General features: G+C 38.1%; 2 pseudogenes; one reads left to right on the forward strand and one right to left on the reverse strand.

The window, feature by feature from the left end:
- Positions 1-780: 780 nt before the first annotated feature.
- On the reverse strand, positions 781-7,342 carry LOC114074754 (annotated as a pseudogene).
- Positions 7,343-7,526: 184 nt separating this feature from the next.
- Positions 7,527-8,483, forward strand: LOC114074847 (annotated as a pseudogene).
- The last annotated feature ends 4,451 nt before the right edge of the window (positions 8,484-12,934 follow it).

Here is a 12,934-nt window from a genome sequence, read left to right on the forward strand (position 1 = left end):
TGGCTTCATCTATCATCCTGACGTGTCAGTGTTCCAACTCTGTCCTATCCCAACTTTGCAGCCCATCCATGAAGTGGAACAACATATCTTCATCCGTGAGGTTGGGAATCTGAAGCATAAGGGTGGTGAACTCCTGTATATATGCGCGTATGCTACCCGTTTGATTCAGTTCCATAAGCTTGCGCTTAGCCTTATAGATGACGTTGTTAGGGAAGAATGTTTTCTTGAACTCCTCGTAAAATTGCTCCCATGCGTTGATGGTGCAACGCCCCTTCCCTATTTCTGACTCTTTACGCCTCCACCATAGCATGGCCATCTCCGTAAGATACAACACAGCTCTGTTGATCTTATTTTCGTCGTTTTTTTCTTTATTACAATTGAAGTAATTCTCCTACTGCCATAAGAAATTCTCCACCTCTTGCGCATCACGGACGCCCTTAAATATAGGTGGCTTGGGATCCTCGAACCTGGCCTATCTATCACGGTCATGTGTTGCAGATCGTCCAACTTCCACGCCTCCCTTGTGTGCTTTTACATTGGCCTTCAGGGTCTTGATAGTGCTAAGCGCTTCCGTAAGCTTACGCTCAAAGGAAGTGATTGTCTCGTTTGTGTGAAAAACATCCATGAGCCGAAACTCCAAGGAAGTGATGGCCTCTTTCATCTAAAAACTTGGCCTGGCCTGCTGGCGACCTTCGAACTTCTTATGGATGATCTCGGTCTCCTCAACGGAGAATTTCTCAAGGGTCTTGAACTTGCCGTCCGCCACGTTCATGCGCTGGCCTAAGATCTCGACGGCTGTCTTGCAACTTCAACCCTTGCAACCCATTCTTCTCCTGCGGTGGCTTCTATGGCATCTTCACCCATTTCTTCATCACTTACCTCAGCAGTCGAGGGTGGATGAGATGTTAGCGCCTCGCTAGGTGTGAGTTCGGGTAGCACCTCCTCATTACCTTTTTGATGTTTCTTCCCCTTTCGGTTCTTCTTACCACCATCCAGACTGATGTTGGTGGTGCTAGTGCCATTTATGTCTCCTTCAGTAGCAATTTCCTCAGCATTAAACCTGCTTTGATACTACTTTGTCACGGACTTAGAGTACTTTCTAAGACTCCGTGCGGCACTTGACAACTTACTCTCAAATGTTTCACAATCTTGTAAGTTCAAGTAAGCCTTTAAGACTCGAAACGCTAAGAAAATTCTTTGTAAAACTTAGAAAGAAAAAAAAGAGAGCTTTTGAAGAAGACTTTTGTATAGCTTGGAAGAATTGCTTACAACTTTGCTTGGTTGGTTTTCAAATGAGAGCCCCCCTATTTATTCTACTACCTAGAGATAAAGTGTAAATAAAAATTAACTACAAGTTCCTAAGTTATTTACACTTTGGTCCCTATTCTAGAAAAGTCTACACTTTCTAGAATCTGCTAAATCTTTTTTCAAGTAATATCTAAATTATTCTAGAGAATTCTAAGGAACTCTCTAGTCTTCTTGATAAATCTTGAAGGTTATAGAATTATCCGCGAACCTCTCCATAGCTCTAGATCCTTCCGCCTCTATCCGGATGCAAAATATAACTATGACGTGTCGGGACGTGACTTAGGGCTCATAAACCCTTACATTCATTTATCAATAGAGCCCTGCCCTGGTCGGTAACTTTTCTGGGCCGGGATCGATAAGTGGAAGTCATAAAAAAGAAAGCTTTCTCTTTGCACCTCATATCAAGAGGAAGAGTTTCTTGTCAAGATGGCCTATATATAGGAATATGAAATTTCTTTCTATTTTCAATTATTATATAATAGAATCTATAAGAATAATTGAAAGATTCGCTTTCTTTTAACGCACTTCTTCTTCTTTGTCAACACTACTAAGGACTTACAGGTTTGCCTACTTTACTATTAAAGATAATGAGAATGGTTATTAAAAATAAAAGGAAAAGGCCCTACATGGTTTCGCAAGCCTTTGCCATTATAGATCAACGAAGTGGGGTCTGAGTCCCCCTGCGAATCCGTAAATATGAGGAGCATGCCGCAAAAAAAGGATGGTCCATTATGCATTTCATTTTTTCCTTAAGGGAATAAAAAGTACCCCCATCATAGTGACTCTCTCCTTATGATCGGGATGAGGCAGATGCCTCCTAGTTGGGGAGCGGATCGAATTGAGGTTTTCTTAGATATCCACCGATACAGTTATCCTTAAACTTCCGTGCTTTGTGGTGAAAAAGCGAACAAAAGTACGCTCTATTACTGTATTGTTCTCTGTAACGAACTGGGATTGCTCACCAGCTAGGTCAGATTTAAGCAAGATTTTATGAAAACATATTCCCCATATTCGGGGAACAAGGGTCTGAATGACCTCTCGATTAAATTACTACAACCTAGGAAGAAAAACTTTGTCTAGGCATTCTATGTTGCTACGATCTCCATAATCCTAGGACGTTGTCTGGGCCAAGAGACATAGTTAGTTGTTGTTTCTAGTTGTTTCTTCTTTGTTGTTGATACCGGCAAGACCCAGCTAAATGATGTCCGCTGGTTGGTAGTGAGAGCGCTCTTAGTACCTGCATACCCAAAAGAAAGCGATAGTTAAAAGACAATCGTTTGATTTTTTTTCTTGCTCTCCCTTAGCAACGAGAAAGGAGTGTATCTATCTGCCTAGCTTTGGTAGATTCCCCCAATGAAATCCACATAAATTCCACGAATGCCTTAGTGGATAAGTTCGACGACTTAACAGCAGTACGGAATTAAGTTTCTTGTCTGGTGGATCTGATCTTTAGTTAGGGGGCAATACATACAAAATGGTTCGAAGAAGGAAGGCACGTAAGAGTATATAACAAACCTACCCTTTTCTATAACCTATTAATATTAGTGAAGCAGTTGGATGCATAAGGGAAGTACGTTTGTGAGACCTTAGTCGGGATGCATAGGTGAGTCAACCTATGAGTATAGAAGAGCGTGTTACCGCTACCCCTCTCAAAGTAAAGGTATGATTCTTTGCCCTGTAGATTACTCTATGAAAAATACAATAGGGAAAACTGTTTTCAGTTGCTCGTTTCGTATCTTGAAGAAAGAGTAGGCTTAAATAATGGAATAGGGGTTAGGTCAATAATAGCTATGCTATTTCCCTACTTATTTATGTCCTCCACCACATCCCGAATGCATATTTTCGGGTTCATCTTCAATTGATGTTTTCTTTACCTTTTGAAGACCTTGCATAAATTTTTGATGTGGTCGGTTGTTTCTGTTGAAATGACTAACAAATCATCCACGTAAGGATCGCATATGTTATGTACGAGGTCACTGATAATTAGTGTCATTGCTCTTTGATATGTTGCACTTTCTTTTTCTTATTTGGGGCATATCGTAGTACAGAAACAAAGTGAGGTCACTCATTCGAATTGAATAGCTTAAACTACTATAACTCCAATTTTTCTTCTTAAATAGAAGCGTTCTAGCTCATTTAAAGCGTTTAGTAGAGATATAGGACATTCTTAAGATAGTTGTAGAGGAAGCGATTTCTAACTACGAGTCCGTTTTAAAGCTAACTGAATGCCTATACGCTGCTAATTCTGTTCAACTTTCTAAATAGAAAGGAAGAGGTGAGTCACCAACAGGAGGAGGATATGAAAGAGAGTACTAACAACCATTCCACTCGAGCGGAACTATTAACAAAAGTTGCCCACGTTTTTCAGCTGGGTCTGGGCTACGGTATCCAATTGTACCTACAACAGAGAAAAAGGCTATCCAATTGAAATCCAGGAACTTTTTTCTATTTTTCGCTTAGATGTTCTTGGCAGATGCTAAAGCTAGAGCGTGATGGCAAGAATTGATCAAGTGAAGAATCACAGTTCTCAACTATCACATTCAGAAAGACTACTAGCCTAATTTCACTAAATTAAATAAACTATACCCTTACAAAACTTATTAGTAATCCTACATAGTTGATCAATTTTAATTTCATTCTCAACTCTATCCTTGACTGGGTCTTTAATTTATGGCCCTTTTGAGAAGGGTATCTTTTGTTTTTAATATTTGCCCTTCCATGGACTTCCGATCTTTATTTAGTTGACAACTTTTTAATTGCAATTTGATGTTCTCTAGTTACTTCTGCACAAGCAACAATAGTTATAGATTTTTATTGAGGGGCGCTAGGAAGAATAGATCATGCAGATGCCCTTGAAGATCACTTACGCAACTCTGGAAGGACATGAGTGGAGAATTGTCACCTAAGGAAGAAAACATTTTTGTTGGTTATGTTTTATTTAATTAGTGCCGAATTCCAAAATAATAGGAAAGGGATTCTTGCACACATATCAGATTTGCTAACTCAATTGATCCTACCGTATCTAGATCAGGGTTCTCGTTTAAGAAAGCTTGTTAGCTTTGTATTGGCTCCCATCAATACCGATAATTTTTTTTTTATTTTGACATTTTTCCAATAATGATTATTCGTTATGTTGAATACCCGGAAAAGCTAAAACGTCCTATTCCGGTCCTTAGAGAAACTACAACTAGACAGGAATCGCATAAGAGAAGAGACGTCGTAAGTAATAATAGCACAAAAGCAGGCGCCGGAGATTCGCAAAGGTAACCGGAAGCTTGGGGATTTGGACAAAGAGCATACGGGGTTTCTTAAGAAAGGACAAAGAAAATTTTATATCATGCCTACACTGATCGGATTTCAAAAAGTCCTTCGCCTCTTATCTTCTCGTCTATCTTCTTTGTCTTTCGATCGAATCGCCTGCCTTATTCCAAGACCTACTTGAAAGGCTTGCTCTATTAAAAAAAAGCATTCTTTATTAAGAGTCCTTTAAGAAGTTAAGCTCCTTCAGACAGTAACATTCTCTTAACTTCATACCTCCAAGCGTTCATGACTATCATCGGATAGTCACTTCGCTTTCCTTTTAGACTAATAAAGGAAAACGGAAAGATTGAGCATAAAAAATATTGTGAATCAGCTATAATGTGCAAACATTGGAAATTCAATAATAAGAATCTTATCTTCTCTCTTAAGAATATCTGATTCCTCTGGAGTGAAGTTGTTGGAAGGAACAGAAGATGAGGAAGCTAGTTTAATTGAGGAAGACAGTTTCTTTAATGTATACTAGCAGGTCTACAAAAGCATGACGCATGATGCTTCTTATTTTTTTTTACTCACCTCTCTATTAGAAAACGGATCTTCTTGAAAGAAGATTTAGAAATTACATAGGTGAATGTAGAGATCACTGGTGTCCTACACGAGACAAAGTACTTGTCATCCCCAAACCAAAAGGGATGAGGGAAAAAGTATCGAGAAAACGTCCTTGGAAGGTTGAATATCTTAAAAAATGTTACCGTGGAGCCAGGCCTCTCGTTTTTATAGAATACATATGGGGGAATACACGACTGACAAAAAGCACGGAAATATCCTAATTCTGTATTTTCTCTGTAGAGGAAGGAAAGCACTGCCAAGGCTACAAGAAAGCAGAAATTCCATGAGGTAAGACTAAGGACATTGCCTTGTGCGCCCTGCAGGAGATTATCGGGGGTCTCGATACCAAGGGACGCGGCAACAAGAAACTCCTATTAATAAAAGAAAGACAATTGGAGTCCTCTCAATTGCCGATGTCCCACTTCCCTATATGTGCTTATTGAAGGGGAAAAGCTTGATTCTCATAGATTAGACAATACACATGTGCAAACAAGAAAATCAAACTATCTTTTTATTAATACTGTATATTTATCCTTTCCCTATAGATCCACCTTTCTTTAGAATAAAGATATATCAAATAAAAGAAAGATAAATTTAATTTGAATAGGATAAAGAACGCCCGAAGGATCATAGAGAAAGGGGATTCTAAAAGCTAAAAGCTTAGAAAACTAGATTGTCAGACTCGGAGGTAGCAGTAAGATCTCTGTCTCCAGAAAAAGCATGAGGGTTTTCTAAAAGTCTCAACCTATTAATTAAGGATAAAGTTGTTAAGCTTAACCTTTTACGAACTGAAAGATCTTTCAATTCTAAATAAGAATAGAGTCTTTCAACTAGATGTGCTCCTTTGGCTGGGTTTGAGAGAGAGAGCATGAGATAGTTGGTCTAATAAGTAGTCTAATTTTATCTGAAAGCGATGATAGGATGTTAGTATAGTAAGGAGACTTTATGGATAATTAACTTCCAAGAATAGCCTGTTAGGCTAAGGAGAATAGGTTAGGATTGATCTCATCTTTGAAAGAGTGGTTTTGCTCTGTCAATACATCTTATCGATTTATCAAGCTGAACTTCCTTCTATAAGGTGCTTGAATCATTAGTTTACTCTAAGTATTATTACCGATGCAATGGATTGCTATTTGAAAACACTTCCAATACAAAAAAGAGCTCCTCCGGCTAAACTTTAGTTGGACAGTCTTAGTTCAATTTGAGAAGTCAAGGAGGAACTAAGAGATAACAAAGAGTCTTTCAATTTGACCGTCCGAAATCATGTGAGATATTCAATTGAAAAGGCCCCTTACCATAGGTAGGGTGTTAGCGTTGTGTTTTGAAATTAGGAAGTTTAGGTTTGACTACTAAGATAGAAAGGGGAAAGCCAAAACCCTCTCTACTGTGTGCAGATTTCGGGGCTACCTACTTTAGGTCTTATGTAATATATAAAGAAAAACCCTTTTATGGCCTTCTTTAAGGGCTGTTCTCCTTTTGAATAGAAAATGTGGATGAGAAGAGGTTATTTCGGTAAACCTATGTATGAGCTGAGGCTCCCATGCACATCGACCCTACGAAAAAGTAAGGGCTCATCAGGAGTCAGAAGCAAGCAGAGTAAAAGCCAGGTAAAACTCGCATAAGCAAAGGGGGAGACAAAATCATGAAAAACTAGAAGCCCTGCCGTGGGGGATTGACCAACTATGAATCGATCTACTTATGCTTGCGGGTAAGAACATATATTATTCAGTGTCGTAGGTCTATTTGTTAAAAAAAGGCTAACATCCCCTTTTAAACACATTAACATAGATCCTCAGGTACACATCAAAAAGTGGGTGAAAAGAGTCTATTTACCTTTACAATATTTTGGACTGTATCATGGATCTATCTATTCATTTAAAAAAGAAAAAAGAGTTCTGCATCTCGGGTGAGCAAATAGGCCTAGGGAAGAGTTAGAGGGGGGGCAGGTACAAGCCCTCTCTCGTTTTTGTTCACGGACCGCCTATCCCTTCCTTCCCCTTTGCCCGTCCCGGTGAGATAAGATTTCTGGAACGAAGTGAAAAGATAGGGAGAGAAGATTGCTGGCAGGAAATCCCTATTCATGAAAGCCCTTTGTTAAGGTTAGGGGGGAAACGAAAGTGCGCTCCTACGCACCAGCTGAAGAAAGAGCTTTTGAATCGTACCTCATTATTATATTAAAAGGGGAAATTGTTCAAAACCTATCTGAATAAAAAGAAGAAAGGGGCGTTCATCCATTTGACTGTAGGGAGGGGGGCAAGCCAAAACCTACTCCTAAGAAGTTGCTGGATGGATGAAGTACATAATACATCTACGCTCCAGTAGTTGAGGGGGTTCGATCCCCTTTATAAGCGATGTGGCCAAAAAGACTGATTATATGAGATATGCCTTGCCTGCATTAAGATGTAAAACTTGTCGTGTACTTTAAGGAAATGTTTGGCATAGAGTACTTACAATAATACAAGCCCTATTCTCGAATGATTGAGGAACAAGAAGAAATATATTAAGAGAAAAAATTATTCTTGAGAAAATATTAACAGTTTCATCCAATCACAAACTTCACGGTTCGTCATTATTTTTGTGAAATTACTCCTCAACAAAGGCAGTCGATACGTCATCGAAGGGTTTTTCTGAATAATGGAATGTTTAACATTACTCATTTTAAAGTCTCCCACGGTGATATAATATATTTTCACAAAATGATGCGAGAACCCGTGGTGAAGAAATAAAAAAATCCGTCTATATCGAAATCTCAGTTGAGAAAATATTAGGAAAATTCCTTGATCAACCATGGAGAAGAACCAAAACATAATGCTTCCGCCTACTCAAAACTAAGAGGCAATGCCGTGTACTACTAAAATCCCAGTTTTTGCTACAGTTTTATTCTTCTATGCAAGAAGAAGACTTAGAAAGAACAAAGAAGTTTGGATCTGAAAAATTAGACTTAGGCAGTTGTTTCGTTGAGCACAACAAAATGAAGAGGTATTTATATCATTTCAAAACCCTATTTTTATCGAAGAGAAGGAACGAGAAAAATCAAAATATTCCTACTTGAAAAGAAGTCCTATAGTTTACAACTCTTCTTTATATAGTAATTCGACCTATTCCTCCTCAACCCCCCTCCCATTAATTTACTATATAGATCAAAATAAAAAGGATTGAACTACCTACTCATTATTCAGAAGTGAATCATAGAACACCAAATTTGTGGTATCTTATGGACCTAACATAGGTCACATACCTCACGACATAAATTGAAAGATCCAAACCATCTTCTTCAGAGCAGAAAGGAACGTGGCCGAAACATATAAAGATCGGCGTAGTCACTCATCTGGACATATCTATCCGGATAGAGGATATTCTACGACGATTCATATATAGATATCTCTCAATATAGATAGGTATCTCCGTGGAAAGAGATAAAGATACGGATTTATCTAGATCTTGATTCACTATTTCCATATTTATTCTTTTTTCTGATTTATTGAAAAGTTTTTGTTTTCAATCTTAATGAACGAGCAGAAATCCACTTGACTGTAATGAAAGGAAACTTCGTTTTTCAATTATTACTAACTAGGGCGAAGCGTAGAAGAGCGATCAAAAATAACAACAGAGGGAAGCCCGTCATAGATAAGTCGACTAGAAGTAGAAGACTGCAGGCTTGAGAGAAGGCGGCCTCTCTCGGAAAAGATGACCCAATTTCTCTTCTTTCCATTTGATTTTAGCTTTCATTTTTTTTCAAAGATCTAGAAGGCTAAAAGGTGTGGGAGAAGGAAGCCGAACCTCTAATCGACCTCAACACATAAAGAATTCTCGGTGTCGAGAGAGATTCGAGATTCCATAAGTAACTCAGTGAGTGCTTTCTAAGAAGAGCTTGGAAGAAGAAAATTAAATAGAAACAACCGTGCTCTTGTCGTAATAGATCGACTTTCATGATAGTTCTTGCTCCATCATGAATATTTCATTTCATGGAAGGCCAACATATTAAGATCGATCCCTGCTTTGGTCTCTAGTTTTATAGTTGTGCGTGCTAACAATTCGGTACATCCCATGTTTTTTCTCATCCCAGTCTTCCGCAACACATTAAGTTTACTTCTTTTTTTAGGTCTGGACCTCTTTTCTATGATCTTCCCAGTAGTTTATATAGGAACTCTAGCTGTTTCATTCGTATTTGTCGTTATGATGTTCCATATTCAAATACCAGATATTCACGAAGAAGTATTGCGCTATTTACCAGTGAGTGGTATTATTCGATTTATCTTTTAGTGAGAGATGTTCTTTATTTTATATAATGAATCATCCATTACTACCAGCCCATAGAAATACGACCTATCTGAGATATATGGTTTATGACGGAATGGTACGAAGTTGGACTAACTTGGAAACATGGGGATAATTACTTTGTACCTACTATTTCGTCTGGTTTTTTGTTTCTAGTCTTATTTTATTAGTAGGCATGATTGGGGATATTGTACTTACTATGCATAGGATTACTAAGGTGAAAGGAAAGGATGTATTTCGACGAAATGATCTGGATTCTAGGAGGACTATAATGAGGAGGACGACAGACCTGCTCACGACACTAAGGAGAAGCAGTGGTTCGTATCTACATCATGAGCTTTAGTGCACAAGTCATCGAATCCCTTATATTGGGGCGTGAGTCTCTACGAAAAGTCGTGCCTGCAGTTGTTCATGCACATCTTAAGAAGATCTCATGCTTCAAGATTGAAGTTTTCACCAGAAATCCCTATAAAAAAGAACGTTGTAACAAGATCGCATAGGTCCAACATAATCCTCCTAACAGGCAGCCAAAGATGGGCGAGGATCAATTAGTTAGCTAACGAAGTTGATGTTGAAGGAGAAAGAAGGATAATAAATTGGAACGGAGTCGGAAAATTCTAACTCTTAATTTGATCCTGTGACTTCCTTTTAATTTGGTAGGGCATGCCAATGAGATCTCATGAGATATTTTCACGGTATCCAGTTAGACACTTGGGTAAAAGAGATCTATCCATTAAAGCCTTGACCTTCCCTTGTTCTACCCTTCGAACTCGAAGATTGAAGAAGATCACTCTATGCAGCGACAAAGGCAAGATCTCTACATGTTGATTGATACCCGAGAGACTGAGTGTTTCGAGAAGAGAGAAAAGAGGAATTACTCATAGAAAACGAGCATCAAACCTTTCCTTCCCACTTTTTCCTTGATATTCGTTCTCATAGAGTTCAATTTCGGTTCTCAAGCCATGAACAATATGAGCTTGAAGCTTCCTTCGTAACTCCTTGAACTTTTTAGTAGAGGCTCCCTTACACCCCTCATTTCAGAGGGAACCTCCAAGTGTCTCTATTTCATTATATTTCATCTATATCCCAATTCTATTTGTTTAATATATGTTTGGTGTCATTTACATAACAAGTATTGTTTCTAGTCTATCTCTTTCATTGGTATGCGAGGTTTGTGATTATTTTTCAATATTTTCTACTAGATAATATATGATCCTTATGCATTAAGATAATCAATTCGGTCGTTGTGGTAGGACTCTGTTATGGATTTCTGACCACATTCACCATAGGGCCCTCTTATCTATCCTTCTCAAAGCTTTGGTTATGGAAGAAGGAACCAAGAAGTAGATATAAGCAGCAACTGGTTTTATTATGGGGCAGCTCGTTCATATCGATGTATTATGATCCTCTACATCTAGCATTAGGTAGACCTCATATAATAATTTTTCTAGCTCAACCATATCTTTTGTTTCATTTCTTCTGGAACAATCACAAAGACTTTTTTTATTATGGATCTACTATCAGATTCAATGCGTAATCTCCGCATTGAATGTGTATTTCTAAATAATCTGATTTTTCAATTATTGAACCATTTCATTTTACCAAGTTCAATGTTAGGCACATTAGTCAACATTTATCTCTTTCGATGCAACAACAAGATCTTTTTTGTAACAAGTGGTTTTCTTGGTAATTAATTGGTCACATTTATTCATGAAATGGCTTGGATTGTTATTAGTCTTGATACGACAAAATCATTACATTAGATCTAAGAAGTACATTTGATCTAATAAATAACTTATGTTAGAATTGAGAAATTATATGGCTCGGATCTTTAGTATTCCCTTATTTATTATTTGTGTCTTCAATTTAGGCAGAATACCCTCACCCATTCTTACTAAGAAACTGAAAGAAGCCTCAAAAATAGAAGAAAAGGTTGAATGTGAGGAAGAAAGAGATGTAGAAATAGAAAGAGCTTCCGAAATGAAGGGAACTTAACAGGAACAAGAGGTATCCACTGAAGAAGATCCTTCTCCTTCCCTGGGATCCCAAAAAATCGATGAAACGGAAGAAATCTCTTGTTCTTAAGACATGAGAACTGGAAGGTGTATCCCTAACGTACTTTTTCTTAGCCGGTGTGTTGATGATCCATAAGCCGTAATCACTCCTTTTTTCTATTTTTTGCTTCTACGTCTCATGACGGGAGATTTAGAGCGAAAAAATGCATTCTTTAGTCAAGAAATATGAATGATTGACCAATCCATCTTATGCTATTTCATATTCATTTTCCCTCTAAATTTAACTTCCTTACTTCCCTGGGTTTCCACTTCCTAACTAGCTTTCTCATTCATTGGAAGTAAGGGCTAAGAGTTATCATGAGTTAACTCAAGCTTAATTACTAAAGGTTGTAACTTTGAACTCAACTCTAAAGGAAGTGACTTTAGGGTTTGGAAATCAGAGAAGAGGCAGGCATAGAATCTGTGAGTGTTTGGATTGAATCCCTTGGAACTTGAAACTGAATCTTAGTCTGCAGGAATTAAAATTGGTTTGTAGCTTTCCTACCTTATCTTACCACAACTAAAGTTGGACAAATTCCTAAGTCGAATGACTGATCTCCAAACTTTTTACGCCTCTCAATCTCAATACTATCTAGGGTTTAGTTCAAATGCCTTTACAACGAAGGAGAATATTCTCTAGTTTTTTTTCCAGAGTACCTATTGATGGAAGGGGGGCTCTAAGTGATCATGAGCGAAGACGTGTGGAAGTGAAAGCCCCTGGGATTATTGAACGTAAATCAGTGCACGAGCCTATGCAAACATGTTTAAAAGTCGTAGATATCCTGGTTCCTACAAGTAGTAGTCAACGAGAACTTATAAACTAGACCACAAATTACAAATGTCTGGAAAAGTTCTATTTCTATTTCACGAGGCAATGCACATTAATGTAATGCAAGTGAAGGACCCACGACAATGAAAGAACGTCCTGAATAATCAACTCATTTACCAAGCAGAGTCTCACGAAATCTTCCTTCTTTGCCTTCAATTAATTCAGAAAATGGCTTGTAAAGTTTATTAAGACCGTCCCTCATTGGTTTTCCCTGGATTCGTTTATGAAGAAGTGTATCCACAACTTCTTGTACTAATTTCTCCTGACACATTGCTAATTCTACTGGTGTAGATCTACTTGTTGTTAATAGATCGGTAAGGGTATTGTTCCGATAGATAACTATTCTATAGAGTTCATTAATAATTGAGCTCATTAGTGTACCCCCATCTAACTGAATGATCGGTGTCAACTCAGGAGGAAGAACTGGTAATAGACACTAAATCATCCATTCGAGCACTATATTTGTTCGAATAAAATCCATACCCAATTTCACGCGTCTAACCATTAAGTCCTTTCTTCTTCAAACTTTTTCGATCTTCCCATAAATTCCATGTGTGCCCTTTCCCCCCCCCAATTCTTTCCATTCTACCAACGAACT

Source organism: Solanum pennellii, chromosome 11, assembly GCF_001406875.1.
Source record: "Solanum pennellii chromosome 11, SPENNV200".
NCBI lineage: Eukaryota > Viridiplantae > Streptophyta > Magnoliopsida > Solanales > Solanaceae > Solanum > Solanum pennellii.